The 21371-nt window shown below is 45.6% G+C and overlaps 1 protein-coding gene across 1 annotated transcript in view; it reads left to right on the top strand.

Annotated features, from left to right (window-relative positions):
- Nucleotides 1-6912: 6912 nt before the first annotated feature.
- The window catches only part of Cacna1e (calcium voltage-gated channel subunit alpha1 E), a 475585-nt gene continuing 461126 nt past the window's right edge, over nt 6913-21371 (top strand). Inside the window, exon 1 of the mRNA XM_060364472.1 lies at nt 6913-7385. The gene's annotated coding sequence lies outside the window, so the exon portion shown is untranslated. The remainder of the gene's footprint in view (nt 7386-21371) is intronic.

Raw genomic sequence — 21371 nt, 5'->3', positions numbered from 1 at the left:
AGTTACCAGGCAAAAGGGTTTCTCCTACATGTAGAAAGGCATCTGAGAAATGAAGCCGAGAACCATAGAGGTGTCAACTTCCGAGGTGCGGCGGGGCTAAGGACCTTGGCTGTGGCTCCAGGGCTTGTGAAAGACTGAACTAAGGTTCTTGTTTGCTGCTAAGTACAATGAGTTTCCCTCTTCCTACCCACAAGTCAGTACTAGCTTATTGTGTCATCACTACACGTGAAATGCTTTCATTTCTTTGTTCAGCAAGTCATCAAAGTCTGAAGAAGCGTTTGTCAATTATTTCCCAAGAGGTTTCCAGAGTGTCTGTCTTGTGTGACTCTGGAGGCAAGAAGACATAAGTGAACTATGTTCAAGCACTTTGACAAGCCAACTTGGGCGGTTTTCCATGTGTATAGATGAGGTCATATCTAAGGCACACAGCATCACAAGAAATTTCTTCCATTTACAATTGATGTAACTCTTACAGGCTTCATGTTGTTCTCTTTTTCCCCCAAATTTGTGTCAAGATCCAAGCCCTGCAGGATGGCCTAGGGGTTCATACCTCTGACAGGTGACTAGATCATGAATGCCAAGCCCACAGTATGGAATTTGTGTCTGTGTAAGGGTAGGATGAGTTTGTATTTCTCTATTGTCTGCCTTGTGGGAATATGATGAGGTGGTATTATATTAGAGATTACATCTGGGCTGAGTATACCATACCACACCAATACCTCGCTCTCGGATTTATCAACACCACAGTTGTAAGAAACAGATGCCTGCTGTTTATAAGCCTTTATGTAATTCCAGGATACTTTGTCCCAGAGGCCCGAATAAATGTGGCAAGAATTACCCAGGAGGCTGGAAAAGGTCTGTGGAGAGGAGGGTAAGTGTGTGTCAGGGGCTGCTCCCTATTTCTATGGATTTATAATGATTTGGCTCCTTCAGTTTTAAAATTTTTTAAAAAATTATTTAGTTTTATTTTATGTACATTGGTATTTGCTTGCATATATGTTTATGTGAACAGGTCAGATCCCCTGAAACAGGAGTTACAGAGGGTTGTGAGCTGTCATGTGGGTGCTGGGAATTGAACCCCAGTTCTCTGGGTTCAGCTGCCCAAGTTGGCTTGTCAAACAAAATGCTTGAACACAGTTCACTTACATCTTCTTGTTTCCAGAGTCTAATAAGACTGACACAATGAGAACCTCTTGGGAAGTAATTGACAAAAGCTCCTTCAGTCAGTGCTCTTAGCCAGTAATTCATCTCTCTAGTCCACCTCTTCGAACTTTTTGTAAAATAGCCAGTCTGCTTTCTTTTCCATTCTGTCATGGTGAGGCATGAAGCCTGCCTTGCTCTGATGCGCTTAGCTACAAGTTAGGCCAAGATTCTTGCAGGGCAGGCATCTGCTGGAATCAGGGTTCAGTTTCAGATTTTGATGTCTTTCTAAGGTGTAGCCAGAGCACCAGGAAAGCCTCACTCTATCATGATGTTCTTGTCTTGAAACCATCACTTAAAACGGCTAGTGATGAAAGGTAGGCAGAGCGAACAAGTGAGCGAGTGAGCGAGCCTGCAGGAGTGAGCAAGCAGCATCTGTTGAATGGTGAACCCCAAGAGTTCAATTACCCCAGTTTCCTCCACAGAAGGTAACCATGGAAACCTCATAATCCAAAGCATCACCAATCTAAGCTCAACACACAAACACACACACACACACACACACACACACACACACACACACACACGCGCGCACACACACACACAGAGTGGAAGGGCAGAATGCTGCGTGACTGTGTATGCCTGTGCCCACGGTTTAGTTATGCCTGTATGGGTATGTCTGTGCGATGTCTTGGCACTTTATGTGTGTGCATAATGGAATTAGTATGGGTGTCTGCTGCCACAGGCTTTCCGGTTCTGTTCTCAGGGGTGGTGGAAGAGAGTAGGTCTGTCCTAATGTTTGGGTGTTTCGTGAAGAGAAGGTTAGACTATGTGGCTGAGGGCTGAGGGCGTGAGTGGAAGGGAGTGTGATGGCTGATTTGAGCATGCAGGCAGGTTTTAAACTTATCTTTCCCCCTCAGATCAGGTTTCAATTGCACAAAAGCAAACAGGAACTGGATTTTTCACCAGCTGGGAGGTATTATTTCCCTGGTATAGGAAAGCCATCTTGAACTTCTCAAACAATTGAGTGTAGATATAGAGTCAGGTGTGAGATTATCACTTTTATAGGGCTGTGTCACCTTCTGAAGGTATGTGCTGTTTTTTTTTTTTTTTTTTTTTTTTTACTTTCTGTCTTAAATCTCACTGCTTTTTATGATTGTGCATCAGATGAGGGGGATGTGAAGGCTGCACGTGAGGGTGGGCTGGTGGGGACAACTCATGAGGGTCTGCTGATGAAATGTGTCACTCAGTCTGTTCACGACAGCAAGAAGATTGTGTGTCACTTGGCAGATCTTTGAGGGGAGGCAGTTCTGTCTGGATTAAAGGATTATTTGGGGAAAAAAAAAGCTGTGTGAGGGCTGGGGCTCCAAGCCAGGAGAGCCTGGGTTTCTGGGTTATGGGTGGGGGCTGCACGCCATGTAAATCCTGATTCTTGCTGGGGTCTGTCTCCATTTAATAGGGGCTCTGTACACAAAATTTTGTGTGTGTGTGTGTTACCATTCTTGTGATAGATGAAGAATTACATTACTGAACACTGGGAAGAAATCTTCCTGTCCTGAATTCTTTGCCTTTCATTCACATTTATAGCCAAACATTCTTAAATGTCTAGATCTTCTTTGTCCATCAGCGTATAGACCTACTCACAGAATATTTTCCTTACTTTTCAGGCAGCTATTTCCTCGAAGACAGAAATTCACGTTAACATCTTTCATCAGTTCCGAAGGACTGGCCACCTGGCCCAGGTCCCTCTGGCAGCCACATCATAGTCTCCGTCTGCTTCCCTTGTAGCCTTGTTCCCAGAGAGAATGGGGCTGGGGGAGAATGCTGAGATGGTTGGTGTTGGGCAGTTTGAAGTACTGCTAAGTGGGAGGAGCCTTATCACGGAGTCTGCAGTAACCATTGGAGTTTGCCCAAATGGTGCAAGAGTAGTCCTGGCATGGGCCATGGGGAGCCACCCCTTTGCCACTGTCTCACCATTCTTGCTGAGTTTACACCAAGCTCCCTCCGCTTTGTTCTCCACCCTCTCAGAGGAAGAGGAAGAGAAGGTCTTCTCTTCTCTGTAACCATTGAAGTTGGCTCCTCCTACCCCCTTCCTTCCCTGTATCCTTTGTGGCTGTGTCTTTAACAAACAGTGATTCGGAAGCTTCTGGTAGTTTATTTATCCTTTCACACAGCATCTCCTTCTGAGTGCCTCCAAGAAGCAGGCACTGGGGACAGAGCATTGAGCAAGGCACTCTTCTGCTCTTCATGTGCTCACCTGCCACCTGGAGGGACAACAGATGAGCAGGCAATTACAGTACAGAGATAAGGCATATCAGGGGTTAGCCGGGGCTATGAGAGCTTCCCCGAGGAGTGCTGATCCTGCTCTCAGGGAACTTGGAGGCTTCTGATTAAAGCTGATGTCGGATATGTAACCTGCAGGATAAAGGAGGACCATCCTGGAGTAACAGCATACTTTTCACAAGAGGAAAATAATTTTAATTAAAAATGTTAGTTTAAAATTACTTTATAGATGAAACAGATAGACAGATAATTGATAGAGGGTAGATGATAGATGATAAATAGGCATATAGATAGATGATAGATAGGTATATAGATGATAAATAGATGATAGATACAGGTTGTTTAGATAGATGATAGATGATAGATAGGTAGGCATATGATAGATGATAGATAGGCAAATAGGTAGGTAGATAGATGACAGATAGGTGATAGATATATAGGTAGGTAGATGACAGATAGAGAGAGATAGATGATAGATATACAACAAGAGCATAGGAACAGAGTCTGAGTGATGAAGAGCTCGGAGACATGTGGACAGAGAGGAAAGGCTGCAAGGTGGAGGGATGGAGATAGAATGTATGGTAAGATCTGGCAGGACAGAGCAAACACCCACAGGCCCGTTATTTGAAGGAAAGAAAGACAAACAAGAGCAAAGGAACAGATAGCTCCCCCACTCCCCCCAGCGCTGAGTTGGAATGCTGAGTCAGGAATCTGGACTTCCCAGTTCCTAATAATGGAGAGGGGAGGGGCAGAGGTAAGGTGGGAAGGAGCCAAGTCAGAGCAAGGAGAAGGCATGGAAGGAGATCCACAGGCTCTGCGCTGTCAGGGTCAGGGCAAGGAGAGAAAGGGGGAAAGTTGATACAAAAATCTGAGCTGATTCTCTTCTTTTTCCTATCTTTTCTGCCTTTTCCCCTTTCTCTTCCTCTTTTTCCCCTTCCAGCCATATCCTGCCTACAACTAGATGTCAGGGAACTGGTTGCTATGGATACTAAATGGCATTCAAGCGGGCTGAATTATTAAAGCAGGGTCTTTTCTTTGAAGCCATGGCCCCAGTATGGAGTAAAGTCCCATTAGGCAGTGAGTGTCCGACATAGTAGTCTAGGCCAGGGCTGCAAGGTGCTTCTACCTCAGTAAAGACTTGGAGGAGTGTCAGTCACCTAGCCCTTTCCCATGATGGGGACCCTAGAGGCTTGGAGGGGTGTGTGTGTGTCTGCCTGCTGAGGTGGATACCTGCCTCCCAGTCTACTTTCTTACTCCCTGATTCCCCACTGCCTCTGCCTTAGAGCTACAGCCACAGCTTGTTCAAAATGGGATAAGATTCAAAATGATGTTTTCTTTGTGTCTGAAAGGACAGCATATTGTTCAAATTGTTCAATTACTTGTATTCAAAGAGGCAAGAAAGAAAACAGTAGGTGTGTTCAGAGGGATGGCTTTGGCCATCAGGACTCTACTGGCACTGGGGACTGGTACAGAGTATCCATCACGGCCATTGAATCAGTGGCGCTCTCCCAAGTGTTGGGAGTGGCTGTTGAGGACAGTCTTATTTGTGGGCATGCTAATTGTTTGTTTTGATGGTGGAGGGAGTAAGCACGGATGCTCATCTCTGGAGGATATTCCAAGCCAGTGAAGCCCTCCGCCTTCTGTTAGTCTAGTTCTAGAAACTTTCCTTTAACAAGGAAAGGAAAACAAAGCTCACACAGTGTGGTGTGAAGGCCCCTGTTTATGGGGGAAGGGCACCGTGGCTGGAATTATGTCAGTGCGCATCTATGTTGTGGGCTAGGGTGGGGCATTGCGTATCATTCCCTCTCCCCCCAGAGACCAGTAGGTTCTGATGTTGATTCTCAGAAGTGGGAGGCCCTCCCCTTCTTGGCTTCATGTTGTCCTTCCTAGGGAGGAGCACTGCTGAAGCCTATAGCCCAAGACTCTATTCTCTTTCTCTCTTTCTCTCTCTCTCTGTCTCTTTCATAAGAGGGTAGTATTTTAAATTAAAAATGACATCTCTTTATTTACTTATTTTTGTACATGTTGTGTGAAAGGATGCTCATGCCAGAAGATAACTTTCTGGAGTTAGTTTTCTCTAACATGTGGGTTGGGGACTGACCTCAGATTGTCAGATTTTCTGGCAAGCATCTTTGCCCCCTGAGCCATCTTGCCAGCCTTGCGGAGGTATTTTTATGTTTAAACATACATACATGCCCTGTGAACAGGGAAAGCTGATTTACAGAATTGCCTCCAGCTTCCAAGAAACTGTTATGTCGCTCTGTTTTTCTCCCCTAATGCCCAATGGAGCTTTGTTTGCCTAATGCTGTGACTTATGACTCAGTTTACTGAAAATCCCACTTACAGAGACTAGACTAGGCTTCGTGAGAAGTTTACCAATCATCTGATCCAGAGCCATGGTTCTGACAAGGTGAACCTCCCAATCAGGCTTTTCTGCTTGGGAGTCAGGGGTAGTAAAGGGAGCAATCAGGTTGCATAGCTCTTGACTTTCACTTCCGTCTCCCACCTGGCTAAGAGCAAAGAGTTGCTGCTGTGGGCCTCCTGGCTATTTTATTTTCTTCCACGAGATGTTTCCCAGCTCCTTTGGATATCAGGCTGTAGGGTGTGGAGTTGGCAAAGCTGAGGAGAGAGGGTACCAGTCATGGGACCTCCAGAGGGGAGCAGGCCAACCCTGCTCCTTTCAATTTGAAACCCTCAAGGAGACCTTCAGAGGAATGGCCAGGGCTAAGCTGGCGAGTAAGAGTGTCGAGGGAAGGGTGCTATTCTCCACCCCCTTCCAGTTCTCTTCTTGTTTCTTCCATCACACTGCCTCACTCTGTTCTCTGTTGGAATCAGCCTATGGATGGCAATAGAAGAAAGGCTTGCCCATATGACTCTGGAGCTATTTTCACTGTTTGGGGAAAGACAGGCTGAGAGCCAGAGAAATGGGAGAGAGGAAACCCCAGAGATTCAAGTCTAGCAGGCCTTGGAAAACCCAGCTTGACTTACTAATTTTTAAGGCTGTCCTCAGGGAACAGGTTGGCTTCCCCCGGAGTTCTCAGCTGGGACCTGGGGATCCTCAGAAGATGCAAGAGGCTAGAGAGGCTCCTTTGCTGGTTGGGAGGGGGGTCCCTTTCTCGGTGTTGGGCTCAGGGATCGTGTTATTCCCCACTACCCCATCGCTCTGGACTTCAAAAGCCTCAAGTGGCTTTTATTTCTCTTTAGATGTAGTGAGTGCTCTTCTGATCATTTTTTTCCTATCCCAGTGAGCCAATGGCTAGGATTCTGGTGAGGTCTAGCTCAGGAGAGAGGGCGCAGGGAGCGGGGTAGGGAGAGGCACTGCCGGGAGATCCAGTGCTTCGGTGGAAATCACTCGCGGAAGTTTGAGGTCGGTGAACTTTTTTTTTTTTTCTTTCTTTCGCAGGAACCCTGACCCCAGCCTGGTTACTACACAGATCTGCGAATAAACCCAGCCCTGCGCTGCCCCCCCCGCCCCTCCCCGCAGCCACTGCGCGCTCCCGTGTTCGTCTCGCCCGCCTCCTGCCTGCTCCACACAGCTCTGTGGGGCTGCGCTGCCTGGACAGAGAGATTTCTCCTCCGTTTGGATACCTTCCCATCTTCTCTTTGTTATTTATTTCCCCAGCTGCCCCCCTCTGAAGGGGCAAGCGTGAAAGTCTTTCTGATTGCCAGAAAATTCTTTTGCACTGTGTGGGCAGGAGACAGATTCCACCCCCCACCCCCGTCCCTCGAACTGTCTCTTTTTCTCATTTATCAATTTGTTTTCCGTTTCTTTCCCTCCTCTGCGCCTTCTTTCCGTAGACTTTACCTTCTTTCCCCTTCAATTTCACCACCTCTCTTCCCTCCCTCTCCTTCCCTCCGGTCCCCTTCCCCCCACCCTTTTCCTCTTTTAAAACAATTCAAGGATGCCTCGGGATTACTAGCACACCCTCCTTCAGCTGAGCGGGACTCTGCCTTAATTCAAGGTGAGTGGGGTTGGGTTCTTGTGGCTGAGGACGGGGTTCCTTGTGTGTGTGTGTGTGGGGGCACAAGCCAGGCTGCGCTGCGCTACTGAAGGCAGCTGCTACCTGTTGGGGTGCCGTGGACCTTGGAGGCTCGCTCGGACCTGGGCCAAACCTTTGAAGGCTCCTTAGCCACCCATTCCTCTGTGTGCTGCCCTTTCCCTTTCCAGTTTCTCCAGCAATTGACCCAGCTGGGAATATTCTGTTAGGATATTCCAGGAGGGAATTGCCTGTCCCTTGGTGCGGTCCCAAGGGTGGCATTTGGCTTGTGTCTTGCCTTTCTCACCCCACCGCTAGGATTCTCTCCTGTTGCTACAGAAATGGAGCCCCACTCCTAGCAGATGAGGGCCTGGGGATTTTTATTAGCCCCAGAGCCTCTCAAAGCCCTTCCAGGACTCCAGACAAAAGCAGCTCACCTGTCCCCAGTGCCGGGAAGTTTTGTGGGGGACCGTTGAAGGAGAAAGTGTTAAACAAGGGGGGTTTCCATGAAGTTTCTATGAAGGACCTTGTGTTTGCTTTTGGAGGTGACTTTGGACATATATAGGGGTGGCTCAGCTGTCCCTGGGGCTGCTAGTTAGGGCAGGCGTGTGGTCTTTTCCTGAGAGTGGGGCTTGGGTGGAGAATACCAAGAGGAAACCGGGCTGGAGTGACTTGTTTTTATTCTTTTTTGACCTGGTTTGGATGTCTCCCTAAACATCATGCTCTCCAGGTCCAGAACGGTCAGTATTCTGTGCCTTTGGGCATTTCATGGTGATGATCTAGCGAGAATGATGATGGCGGATACTTTCTCCCATAGCCCCATCTGGCCTTCCTCCTTCAGGTGGGGACCGAGGTGTTAGTTTGGCCTCTTGCCCAAGGTGTAGGTTTGGGGGTAGAGGTGGGAATCTGAGGTGGGGATCTTTGAGCTGCCTATGCCTGTGACTGTGACGCCTCCCAACCAATGTGTCAGGCTGAGTAGGTCAGTGGCTAACCCACCTGGGAACAACCAAGCCCTCCCTGGCCAGTGTGTTGGAACAGTCACTGCTATTCTTGGGGCATGAGATGCACATTGTGTCATAGAGACATCATCTTCGGGGGAAGGCAGAAATCTTAGTCCTGTGGGGGAAGCTGGGAAACCTGAACCCAGAGATATGTTTTTATGAGAGGAACTGGAGGAAGAAAGGCTTCCCGCCCTGGGGTGGGAAAGTGGGATATAAGATGTTGGAGGAAAGTTTGTGGTCTGTTCCCAGTAGAATTGCTACTGGAAAACAGAGATTTCTCTTTTGCAGAAGTGTGCTTCTTGTAAGACTGTTTCCAGTCTCCAGGGCCCAGAAGAAATGGCCTTATGTTGCTTGATTGCTTTCTGCAGCTCTCTTGCATGCTAGGGCTCATGCCAGGGAGATACCTTTGCCATTTTGGAGTATGGGGTAGTTATACCACTTACTGTCCAAGTCTGGGCACTTTTGAAGATACATATGAGCTGACTGAACAGACTGTCTATACAGGTAGAGAGGAATGCGTGGTCAGAGGTAGGGACAATTCAGGAGGCAACACAGTGTATTCACGTTCTGTCTTGCATCCTCCCCCTACCTCATGTTGCCTCTATGCTGAAGTGGATGGGATCTGCCAGTATTTAGAACTTATATTCCCTCTAGGTAGAGAGGAAAGGTTGTTTGCTTGACTGGCACAGATTTTAGAACTTTTTTTTTTTTTTTTTTTTTTTTTTTTGCAATTCTGTATGAAAAGTTCAACTTGAAACCATGAACTTTTGGGCACTGTAAAATGGGATGTAAATCAACAGCAGTGTGTCTGTTTAGCGTGCTCAAGGCCCTGGGTTTGAGCCCCAGCTCCAAAACACAAAACAAAACAATAACAACAACCAAAACACAACAGAAAACCCCAAAAACACAAACAAAAAAAGGCCAAACAGTGAAAACCAGACTGTCTGAGCTGTGTACTCCCAGAGTGGAAGTCCATGTTTGGGTCTGCAGGGACAGCGACTTTGAGGGTGGTTTCCAGGGAGCCCTTTCTGTCTCCTCATTTGTTTCCTCGTGGGGTTTATGATTCTGGGGTTTCCAGGAGACCATCCTGTCAGGAGTTGAGTGTAGGGTGGGCGGCAGCATTCCCTGTACACAGGCACAGGGCCGAGCTGTCGGATCCATGTTGTCACAACTCTTGCACCTGAGGCTGTGTTTGAGTGCTGGGCTTGAGAAAAAAGAAGGGAGAGAGAGAGAGAGAGAAAAAATTTTGCATGTCGTCTGGGCTTCAGCTGAGAAATCCACATTCCAGAAGCATCATTTTGCAGGAAGATGTCTGGCGTTTATTTCCTTGTAGTGTGAGGGAAAGGCTCAGCTTCTTAGGGACATGCCAGTCACAACTTCCCTGGAGCCTGTGGGGCTTTCAGGCAGCTAAATCATCTCAGGTTTGAAAAACAAAAAATTAGCTACTGTTTGTTGAGGGCCTATTAGTTTCCAGATGCTATATCAAGCAGTTTCTAGATCTTACCGTAAGGCTTCCTTGACCAGTTCTATCAAGTGTGTGCCTTATAAACGAAGAAACTGACACTAAGCAAAGTTAAAGAGCCTGCTCAAAGTCACTGAGAAGTAGGAGGCAGAACTGGGATTAAATTCAGGGCTAGCTGACTGTCCCCCTTCCCCAAGTGCTGCTTCTGTGCTGGAGTGGATAGGGTCGGTCAACATTTAGAGCATTGGTTCCCTATAGGCAGAGAGGTTCATTTACTTGTCTGTCTTCATCCGGCCTCTGACTAGTTTTTCTTTTGTGAGCAGTATCCTACTGAACACTGTCCCCCTTTCCCTTCCTGGCCATTAAGAGTAGTCTTTCTCCTGGATTCCAGTCTAGTGTGCATGGGAAATGAGGTGACAAGATTGTCCGATGGGAAAGGTAGAGCGTCTGCCACTGCCTACTTCTCAGTGTCTGTACATTTTGGTTAGGGAGGCATTCCTCGCTCAGGATGTTAGTGACTAACTCAGAAGGAGCCTTCCCATCTCTGGCTTTCCCTGAGGGAATTCTGCAGCTCAATGAGGGAGCATGCCTGTCCCCAGCTCATTGGGCCATGGGTGCACTCAGATCCTCATTCCAGCACGAAGGCAAAACTTGAGACTGCAGTAGATAATTCTGGATTTGTTTCTAACTTTTACCCTTCCATTTTACCGTATAGCACTGTAGTTAATCAGACCAAGAAGAGCAGAGGGAAAGCAGGCAGGCTGGGAGACTGGGTTGGGGTAAAACAGATGAAAAAAGCATTTGTTTAGAAGACTTCATTTCTGCCATACTTTGGCCTCAGTAAATAGCTTTGGGCAAGTCACTAACCTACCTGTCCTGATTTCTTTTGTCTCAAAGTGAAAGTTGGGCCAGACAAGCCATTGGTACTTATCCTATCGACAGAGGTCTAAGATCCTATAGTTCTGGGTGTTTTTGCCTTTTATACCCTGTAGTTCTTAGGTGATCTAGTTTGCCTTTTTATTACTGTGATAAAGACTATGACCAAAACCAACTTGTGGAGGAAAGGGTTTATTTCAGATTACAGGTTGTGGCCTATCATTGAGGGAAGCCAGAGCAGGAGCTCAAGGTTGGAACCTAGAGGCAGGACCTGACCTAGAAATCTTGGAGCCTGCTTCCAGGATTGCTTCTAGGCTCCTGGTCAACATGCTTTCTTATGTGGCCTAAGCCTATCTGCCTAGGGATGGTACCACCCACAGAGGTCGGGACATTCTTCCATCAATTAGCAATCAAGAACATGCCCTACAGACTTGTCTACAGGCCAGTCTGATGAAGGCAATTTCTCAGTTGTGGTTCCTGCTTCCAATGTATGTCAAGTTGACAATCAAAATTAGTCATTGCAAATCAAAGCCATTTCTTCTCTTGTCTTTTCTCTTGGCGGTGGTAGATGTGAGAAGAGCAGCAACTGCTCTTGGTCTCCAGTGGGTAAGTCAGTTATGGACTAGAAACAGGGTGGTTCTTCTGGTCAGAACAGTGCATCTCTTCTTTCTGGCATATGTCACCTCACATTCCCAATAATCAAGGGAGAGCTAGGAAAAGCAGAAAAATGTAACAGTTGGTTAAAAACCATATACCCTATGCTCTGACCCATGAGCTGAACAGTAAGGGGAGGCAGGACAATGGGATCTGGTAGTCTCTAAAAAGGCAGAGGCTTTGTCCTCATGATGAATATATGGGTCTGGGTCACTGGATCAAGTATAAATTTACAAACTCTTAAGCGACTTGCAACAAAAAAGTTCAGTATAAAACCAGTTGTTATAGTATAGTTGAGGTTACATGAAGCAGGTGCTTTTTCGGTAGAAGCAAAGTCGTAAATTGGAAGACTGGTGCTAAGTCTGTCAGCTTTGTCATGAACTTGGGGATTCCATGGAGTTGTTTTGTCTGTGAAACAGTCAGACTTGGAGTTGGAGTGAGTGAGAGTCTAAAGCAGAACACAGCCTCACTAAAGATTCCATTTCTCATTCATGTTCTTGTGGCATCGCTTGGAAAGTCATTCATTGTATTTTAAAATTATTTTTCATTTATTACAATTTATTCACTTTGTATACCAGCTATGTAACCCCCTCCCTCATCCCTTCTAAATCTCACCTCTTCTCCTCTCATGCTCCTCCCCCAGCCCAGGGACAGGGTGGTTCTCCTCACCTCCATCTGACCCTATCCTGTCAGGTCTCATCAGGACTGGCTGCATTATCTTCCTCTGTGGCCTGATAAGGCTGCTCCCCCTCAGGGGGAGGTGCTCAAAGAGCCAGGCACTGAGTTCATGTCAGAGACAGTCCCTGTTCCCATTACTAGGGAACCCCCTTGGACACTGAGCTACCATGGACTACATCTGTGCAGGGGTTCTAGGTTATCTCCATGCATGGTTCTTGGTTAGAGTATCAGTCTCAGAAAAGACCCCCGGGCCGGGCCCAGAGATTTTGGTTCTGTTGCTTTCCTTGTGGAGCTCCTGTCCCCTCTAGGTCTTTATATATCTCCCTCCTTTCATAAGATTCCCTGCACTCTGGCTATGAGTCTCAGCATCTGCTTTGATACCCTGATGGGTAGAGTCTTTCAAAGGCCTTCTGTGGTAGGCTCCTATCTTGTTCCCTGTTTTCTCCCTCATCCAATGTTCATCCTGTTTGCCTTTCTGAGTGAGGATTGAGCATCTTACCCAGGGTCCTCCTTCTTGATTAGCTTAATTAGGTGTACAGATTTTAGCATGATTATCCTATATGATATGTCCACCTTATAAGTGAGTATATACCATGTGTATCTTTCTGCTTCTGGGATACCTCACTCAGAATGATCTTTCCTAGTTCCCACCATTTGTCTGCAAATTTCATAATTTTCTTGTTTTTAATTGCTGCATAAAGGACACTGGTTATCAGAACAAAACGATAGCCTACAGACTGGGAAAGGATCTTCACCAACCCTGTATCTGACAGTGGGTTAATATCCAGAATATATAAAGAACTCATGAAGTTAAAAAGCAACAAATCAGGTCTCATCAGGACTGTCTTTATGGAAGGGGAGGAGGTCCTTCACTATCGGTGGACTGGGGAAGGGCATGGGAGGAGATGAGGGAGGGCAGGATTGGGAGGGACTGAGGGAGGGGCTACAGCTGGGATACAAAATGAATAAGTTGTAATAAATTATATTAAAGAAAGCAACAAATCAAGTAATCCAATTAAAAAATAGGGTACAGAGATGAACAGAGAATTCTCAATAGAGAAATATCGAATGGCAGAGAAACATTTAAAGAAATGCTCAACATCCTTAGTCATCAGAGAAATGCAAATCAAAATGACCCTACCTTTTTAGAGACTACTAGCTCCCATTGTCCTGCTTCCCACCCTCTTCCCCATTTCCTCCTACTGTTCAGCTCTCTTATGGGTCAGAGCACAGTGTACATGATTTTTAACCTACTGTTACATTTTCTGCTTTTCCTAGCAGAATTCAGCAGATCAATGAGAATGGCAAAGATCATCAGAATGGCTAAGATCAAAAACTCAAGTGACAACACATGCTGAAGAGGATGTGGAGAAAGGGGAACCCTCCTTCATTGCTGGTGGGAATGTAGACTTGTACAACCACTTTGGAAATCAGTCTAGCACTTTGTCAGACAATTAGTAACAATGCTACCTCAAGACCCAGCTATACCACTCCTAGGTATATGTCCAAAAGATGCTCAAGTACACAAAAAGGACATTTGCTCAACCGTGTTTCTAGCAGCTTTATCTGTAATAGCCAGAATCTGGAAACAACCCAGATATCTCTCAGCTGAGGAACAGTTATAGAAATTGTGTATCCATTTACACAATGGAATACTACTCAGCAGTTAAAAACAAGGAAAGTCATTCTTTGAGATTCCTGGGCCTTCATTGGCTACATTTTGAAAAAAAAATTCTATTGTAAACGTGAGTCTAGGACTAAGGTGAAGAGAGGAGTGCCAGAGTGCCACAGGTTCTCCTATAGGGCCCAAATCAGCAGATCAATGAGGTAGGGGAGAGCATAGCAGCTGGAGGGGACTGGAGGAAGGTGCAATTCTGTCTTTGGCACACAGCCTGGGACAGGAGAGTGAGTCTGTCCTCATAGGGCTTTTGTTCACTTTCTGGCCTATGTAGGGCTGATGGATAGACTCACCTCTTTCTGACAGAGAGGCTGCTGCAGTTACAAGACTGCATCTTCCTGTCTCTCAGTATCAGCTAAATTTTGCACACCTGGCCTTTTACTAGGAGAGATGGGAAAGTAATGATGTAAGATGTGTGTGTGTGTGTGTGTGTGTGTGTGTGTGTGTATGTGTAGAGCCAGAGGACAACCCCACTTGCTGTTCTTCAGAGGTAGTCCATCCTTTTCTTGTATGTTGGTTTGGGAAAGGCTCTTTCACTCACTGGCCTGGGATTTACCAAGTAGGCTAGGTTTTCTCTTTAGTGAACCCCATAGCTTTGCCTGTGTCTGTCTTTTCAGCACCAGCTGTTATAAGTGTGTGCTATGCTCTGCTTTTTTTTTTTTCTTCTTCTTTTTTTAAAGCATGGGTTCTGGGAATTGAACCCAGGTCCTCATGCTTGTGAGGCAAGCACTTTAGGAACTGGGTTCTTTTTCCAGGCCCCGCACATGGTTCTTGGTCTTAAGTGATTGATTTCTCCAACTGAGGACAGTCCTTTAAGAAAGTATTTGTTTTATCAATCTGTGTGGTCTCTGAGTGCAGGATAGTGGATCTGGTCTTGCTTTAGTCCCTGTTGGCTGTGTGAACAGGAGAGTCACTCACACTTCTTGACTATGGGCACACAAGCATGGCATCCCATTGTTCGGGGCATTGGTGGTCACCAGAGGTCTTTTCCTATTTTAAGACGAATGACTCTTCTGTGATTCTTCCTTTCTTCTTTTTTCTTTCTCCTTTGTCTCCCCTTCTTAGCCTTGACTAGTCAGACAATAGAGCTTTTTTGTTTGCTCTATTTACTGAATAGAAATTTAGTTCTTTGTGCTTAATTTAAAAAGTGATGGGGAACATTTTTACATTTTTTTTTGCTTCTTAAAAGTAACATAAGTTTAGTTACTTTTGACTTATTTAGTTCTTGATTGATGTCTTCTTGAATGTAACAATCCTAAATACAGCAGAAGCTCTACCCTTCCGCAGAGAAGGGGTTCACAGTGACAGATGTTACATGTCTAACATCTTGGCTCCTCTTTCCCTTCATCACAGCTCTGGGTGACCTGGTCAGGGCTTACATCTTAGAGTCCTAATTGAATCTACCTCTGACCTCAGGTGAGGGCAGTCAGCTTGCAACCACAGAACCAAACTGCTGGCTTAGAGCGGCCCTGCAATACAGGGAGAGGACCAGTTTAGGCTGGGGTTTGGGGCTGAAAAGCCCAGAGCACACCCTAGCTCCATCACGGGGTGGGACACTGCTTCACCCACCATTTCTCCCTTTCTTCCTTCATCCCTCCCTCCCTCCCTCCCTCCATGCCTTCTTCCTTCTCCTGCCCACATCTTATTTTTTTTTATTTTCCATTCTAATTCTCCTCTTTTATTTCATCCTTTTCCACTTCTGTCCCTCCCCCTTCTTTCCTTTTCCATGTTTTTCTCCTTCCTTGTCCCTATCTCCTGTCCTTTCACCCCCACTCTCCCCACCACCTCCAAATAAGCATAGGTCAGGTACATATTCTGGGTTGAGTATGTGATTTGGATCCTACAGCAATGAACAAGACAGCCAAATAGCCTATTTTCATAAAATTCATATTCTGCTCCAGAGAGAGTGAAACAAAATCAGCCCGTGATGAATGTTATTCAGAGGATTAATCTAAGGCAATGTGGTAGGGACAGAGTGACTTTAGATTGACATGTCTCTCAAGGCTCCTGAAGAGGTAACATTTAAGCTGAGGATCACAATGGCAAAAAATGAAAGAGGATTCATAGCCCCAATTTTCTCCAGCATGCAAAGAATAAATTCAATGGCACGCGAAATTGTTTCATAGACTAGAAAATAAACTCAACATTTTATACCCCAGACAGAACTCTCTGAGCTGAGCCTTTGTGATTCATTAATATTATCAATTTCACTACCTGGCGTAGTAGCGAATGTGGGCTGGATTAAATTACAAATGGAAATGGGGAGTTCAGAGGAGATTTCTAAGACATAAAAGAAGATGATGCCTGTGACAGGCGTCTGTCAAAAGAAGACACTTTCCTTCCATTCCTGTTGCTAATGGGCTTGTCTAGCGATTTTTATCCACCTGTTTCCTGGGCATCACCAAGACCTAGAGCGATTGTGTATGTGTGTGTATATGTGTGTGAATGGTATTATGGAGGGGTAGAATCCTCCAGGCTGTTCAAGGTTGGTGTTCTTGCCTCTCAGGGTCATTTTCACTCAGAGCAGAGGTTGGCTTATCTGAAGCTGGGGAGAGAGCCCACAGGCTTCCTTTCCGCTCACATAGCTTTAAGACAGACTGGTCTTCCCCCACTGCCAGATCTGTCTCCCTTGTGTTTAACCCTTTTCAGGCCCGCTACTCCTTACTATTCTCCCAGCTGTGGAGGAGACCCCAGTCCATTCTATTGCCCACTGCATGTGACTCTACAGATCCACTCACCTCCTTTGTTGAAGGCTGAGTCAATATAGTTCACCTACTACCCACAGTATTGTGACTCAGAGCCTTTCTAACATGGAAGTGTGAATCATTAACTCCTCGGCCTGGCGAGGCTTGGGTGGTAGCTGAGCCAGTAGGGCTATGCATTACCTTGCTGCTGTCTCCTGGTGTGCCATGCTTTATCATCCTTCCTGCACTTAAGGCTTAGACTTGAATCCATAGACTTTATGAGGGTCACTTGTTCAATTTCCTGGCGACTTCAGGAAGCAGTCCTGTCCTAGAGTGTGGTTCCTGGACAGCAGCATCAGCACCACTGAGATGGTCTTTGCTCCACCACCAGAGTTCTGAGCCAGAGCCACTCCGGAGCAGGTGGCCAGCATGTGAATCTGAGGTGTGTGAACATTTGAGAAATTTGGTTAGAAGGAAGGATGGAGATTAGTACTGGGTACTCGGCCTAGGCTGGTAGTGTGGTACTTTTCTTCCTTCTCTTTGAGCTAAGGAATCCTTACTCACATTTTACTGATGAGAGTGAGAGAAAAAAGGCCTACAAATTGGGGGCTAATGATAGGCGGTGGAGCCTGAGTTTCATTCAAGTCTTGGCTTCCAAGCTAGAAGTATTATGAAGTTTGAAGTCCTAATTAAAATGCATATATGCCCAGATACATCTGTTACAAATCTCTCACATTTTAATGCTAATAACGTTCTAGCCAATTACAGTGGAGTAGTGAGTAGAGAGCTTGAGTATCTGAGACTAGAGACCAAAATACCTTGCTGGTATCCCATGGGAACGTTCACCTGTGTGGCAATTGATGGGCCTCCTCCAGATGGGAACTAAAGGGCTGAGTCTTAAATGCAGGTGCTCCCTGGCCACAACCCTGCCATTTTCACCAATGGCGTATATTCTCCCAGGGAGCTTTCCCCCTTCCCCCTTGTTTCAACAATCACCCACGTGCTATTGACTTCCAAATCTATTTTCCAACCCAGCATTCTCTATTATTCAGAATTTCATCCCAGCTGGAGAGTGGATACTTTCACTTTAATACCTCATGGTATCTCAGATTCACCTTGTTGAAAGACAAATCCATAATATTTTACCACTTCCGCCCCCACCCCCAGCCCCTTTCAGCAAATGATGCCATCATTCATGTTATTAACAAGCCAGAGATCCAGGGGTCACTTGGGGTTGCTCTGCTATGTCTCCCCCCATTCACCCTCCCACTGTAATTTACCTTGCATCTGACTTGGCCTCTCCAGGAGAACCTCCCTAGTCACCGTCACTTCTGCTAGGAAGAGCCTTGCCTTCCCATCATGCACCCATGGCTTCTTTTCTTTTGTATTCTCTTAGCATCTTGGGCTTAACACCTCCCGCCCTCCACCACCACCACACTTTAGGTAGTGTTGTAATTGCCAGCCTCCTCACAGACTGTGAGGTTGTGAGGATTCTCTCTCTCTTTCTCTTTCTCTCTCTTAATGGTTTGCCCTTAGTGGGCAGCTGATAAGCCAATAATTTAGTCAGATAGAGAGGCCACTGTAGAAGCAGGGGCAAACCCCGATTTTGCTTCCCTCTGTCCTGGCGGTTCATCTTTTCTGCAGACGAAGGGCATCGTACTCACCGCATGTCTTTGACAAGGTCCTTATCAAGGACCCAGTTCCTGAGAGACAGTGGTGAGCTGACCGAGGTTGTGATATGATGGTACATGCACGTGTGTGTGCACATGTGTGCGCATCTGTCTGTGTGTGTGTGTTCATCTGAGTGTGTGTCTGTGTCTTCTCTCTCTCTGCATGTCTGTGTCTGTACGTAGAGAGTACTGCTGTGAAGCTGAACCGGAAGAATTCTATATTCTTGCCAACTTTATGCCCGACAACATTTTAATTTATTATTTTTGTTAATTCGTCGATTGCTTCATATATGCATGCCATGAATTTGTATCATATTCACTCCCACTGTTTCCTCTTAACTCCTCCCAGATCCATCCCACCATCTCCCCTTCTAAACTTCATGTCTTCTTTTTAACGATGTATGGACCACCCAGTCCATTTGTGCTTACCATATGTGTATGGGTGTGGCATCACCCACTGGAGCACAGTCAACCTACTAGGGACCACATCCTTATTCCCAGAAGCCATCAGCTGTCAATAAGCAGGGTGGGGGAGGGGCAAGGGAGGGGTGGGGAGGCAGACCTAGCACTGAAGATGTTTTAAAAGCCATATGGAACCATACACACACACACACACACACACACACACACACACGCAATATGTAGATATTCATTTGAAAGATTTTAATTGTAATTATTCCACATAAGAAATAATACTGTTCCCAGAAGTCATGGGCTGCTAAATAAAAGCCCAGGGCCAGGTGTGGAATACCTCCCTTCAAGTTGTTTGCCAGAAATGTTCTGGAGACACCCAACACAATATAAGCTGTTGTCATTGTTCTGAGTTGTCTGCCAGAACTTTGTGGTGAGACCCTGTTGCTGAAAACACCACGTATTGCCATCACTGGAGTTTTTAGGGACCAGGAAACCTCTCTCTGCTGGGCTGCTTTCGTAGTACTGGAAGGCACTATGCAGGCTGTTTGGTGGTGGTGCTGGGGAGTAGTCATCACAAGTCCTACCCCTCTATGAACCTTGTAAGCTTCAACAGTGACAGGTATGACAACATATGCCTGCAGGTACTATAGTCCATGAATATTAGGGGAGTAACCTATGGCTTTCTGGTTGGATTTAAGGCCCAATCCAAGGAGGAAAAGCATGTTTGGTCCTGTAAATTTGGCTGAGAACCCATGGTTGGGGAGCTCATAGGTCCCAAGGGTAAACCTACTATTATCATTTTGCTAGATCCACATAATATCAAACTGACCTTTAAATTCATATCCCTATACCCATAGATTAGTACAGCTCTCATATCTCATCAGAGAAGATTTTTTTTTTTTTGAAATGGGACACCTTTTATATCCTCTCCAATAGTCCTAGGGACCATCAAGGAAGAGGGGGCATAAAAATTGTAAGAGCCAGAGGTCAGGGAGGATTGAGACAAAACCATGCCTCTGGAACGTGATATGACTACTGCACTCGTGAACTTACAGCAGCTGCACAAGATCAAGCCATTCAATATTGTAGCTTGGAGTAAGGGGGAGCGAGTGAAAAATTTTATATGTATCAGTTATCATTATATAGTCATGGGCCCTCAGTATTGACTGTAACACAGTAACTGTTAAATAAAACTTCAGATGGGATTGTGGCTAATGACCTGGGCTCTAGTTCTATAGAGAGAATAAGGGCAGGACTTTCAAATCAGTGATAAGACTATCTCATTGTTACGTGTTTCCATCTTCATGATCTGAAACTCCCGTATGTTAGTTCTTTTTTCTGTCTAAGAAACTATTCCCAAACTCAGAAGTCTAAAATACCAAACATTTAGTATTTTTCACAAGCCTGTGGGTTGGTTTATCCCGAGTTGGCTTGGCTGAAACCGGTTATCACTTATAGGCTACAACTGGGAACTCGTTCTTTATGGTGTCTCATATACCTAACTGTTAAGTGATATGGAACCATATGATAGAAGGTACAGAAAAGCTCTCTGATTTCTTCTTATTATTATTTTTTAAAGGGTGCAAATCCCATTCTGGGGCCCTCACACTAGTGAGTAGGTTTTAGCATGTAAATTTTGCAGTGACAAAGCATCCACACCATAGCACTGAGAGCAAGTTCCAATCTGCAAACCTTTTCAATCCTTGACACGTGACACTTTTGCTATTGTTTTATTGTCTAATGCAAGTCAAGCTCAGAGCAGTGTGGCAAGCAATTGTTCAAGGTGTGGATGGGTGTAAGGAGATGTGAACAAATCGGGGCTTGGTTGGTTTGGGTGCGCTGAGAAGTAGACACCAGGATGGAATAAAATGTGGAGGGATTTTATTAGAGAAAATAACTGTGAGAGGTAATGGGTAAGGAGCCGGGAAAAGCTGTTAAGAGTTTACCATGCCAGTCAAACTCTGAGTGAGAGAAAGAAGGAGAGCAGGTTGGGTGGTCCCTGGCTGCCATGTAACTGAAGGATGCTCAGCAAAGCTCTCAGAGAAACCTTGAGCTTCCTGAGGTAGAAAGGTTTTCTGCCTTGCAAGAGTGAGCCTGCCTTGCTGTTCTTAACCCGTTCTCTTTGTTTAAATATAGTAATGGGTTTCAGAGCCCAGCAGCTGGGGCTCTTGGCTATCGCTGGAGATATGCTAGGCACATTCTCATGGCTACTATAAGGTCATCACTCAGTTTGTCACAATTCCAAAATCTGTTTCTAGCTCAGGTCTCTCTCCTGAACTTCAGACCTCTGTATTCAAAAGTTTTCTTAATGTTTCCATTTGGCATTGCCAGGGGCATCTCAAACTTAACATATCCAAGTTAAATTCTTTACTTATAATTAGTATGTTAGTTAGGGTTAAGACCAATGGATTCTGTTTAAATGTTTTACACACATGTATTCATTATTATGCTCTGCCTTTATTTCTTCTTTTTACCCATTATCCTGTCTTGTCCTTGCTCTCCCTTTTGGTCTTGTTTGTTCTCTACATCGTATCTCTTCAGTTTTTATATCATATGTATGCATATAATTCAAATGCAGATTCTGAATATTAGAGAAATATTCAATAATTATCTTTTCCCCTATTATCTCTCTTGTTTACCCATCCCTTTAAATGCTTTATTTTTCTATTATAGTCCCTAATATGCTTTCTTTCTTCCTCCCTCTTTATCTACCTTCTTCCCTCCCTCATTCCCTCCCTCTCTCCTACATTCTTTCTCCCTCTTTCTCCTTCCCTCCCTCCCTCAATCTGCATAGGATAGAAAAGGTGATATTTGTCTTTTTGAGCCTGGCTCACTTCGCTCAGTATGGACATGT

The sequence above is a fragment of the Meriones unguiculatus genome, chromosome 11 (genome assembly GCF_030254825.1).
Source record: "Meriones unguiculatus strain TT.TT164.6M chromosome 11, Bangor_MerUng_6.1, whole genome shotgun sequence".
Classification (NCBI taxonomy): Eukaryota; Metazoa; Chordata; class Mammalia; order Rodentia; family Muridae; genus Meriones; species Meriones unguiculatus.
The sequence above is the reverse complement of the archived record's forward strand: the minus strand, read 5'-3'. Positions and strand labels throughout refer to the sequence as shown.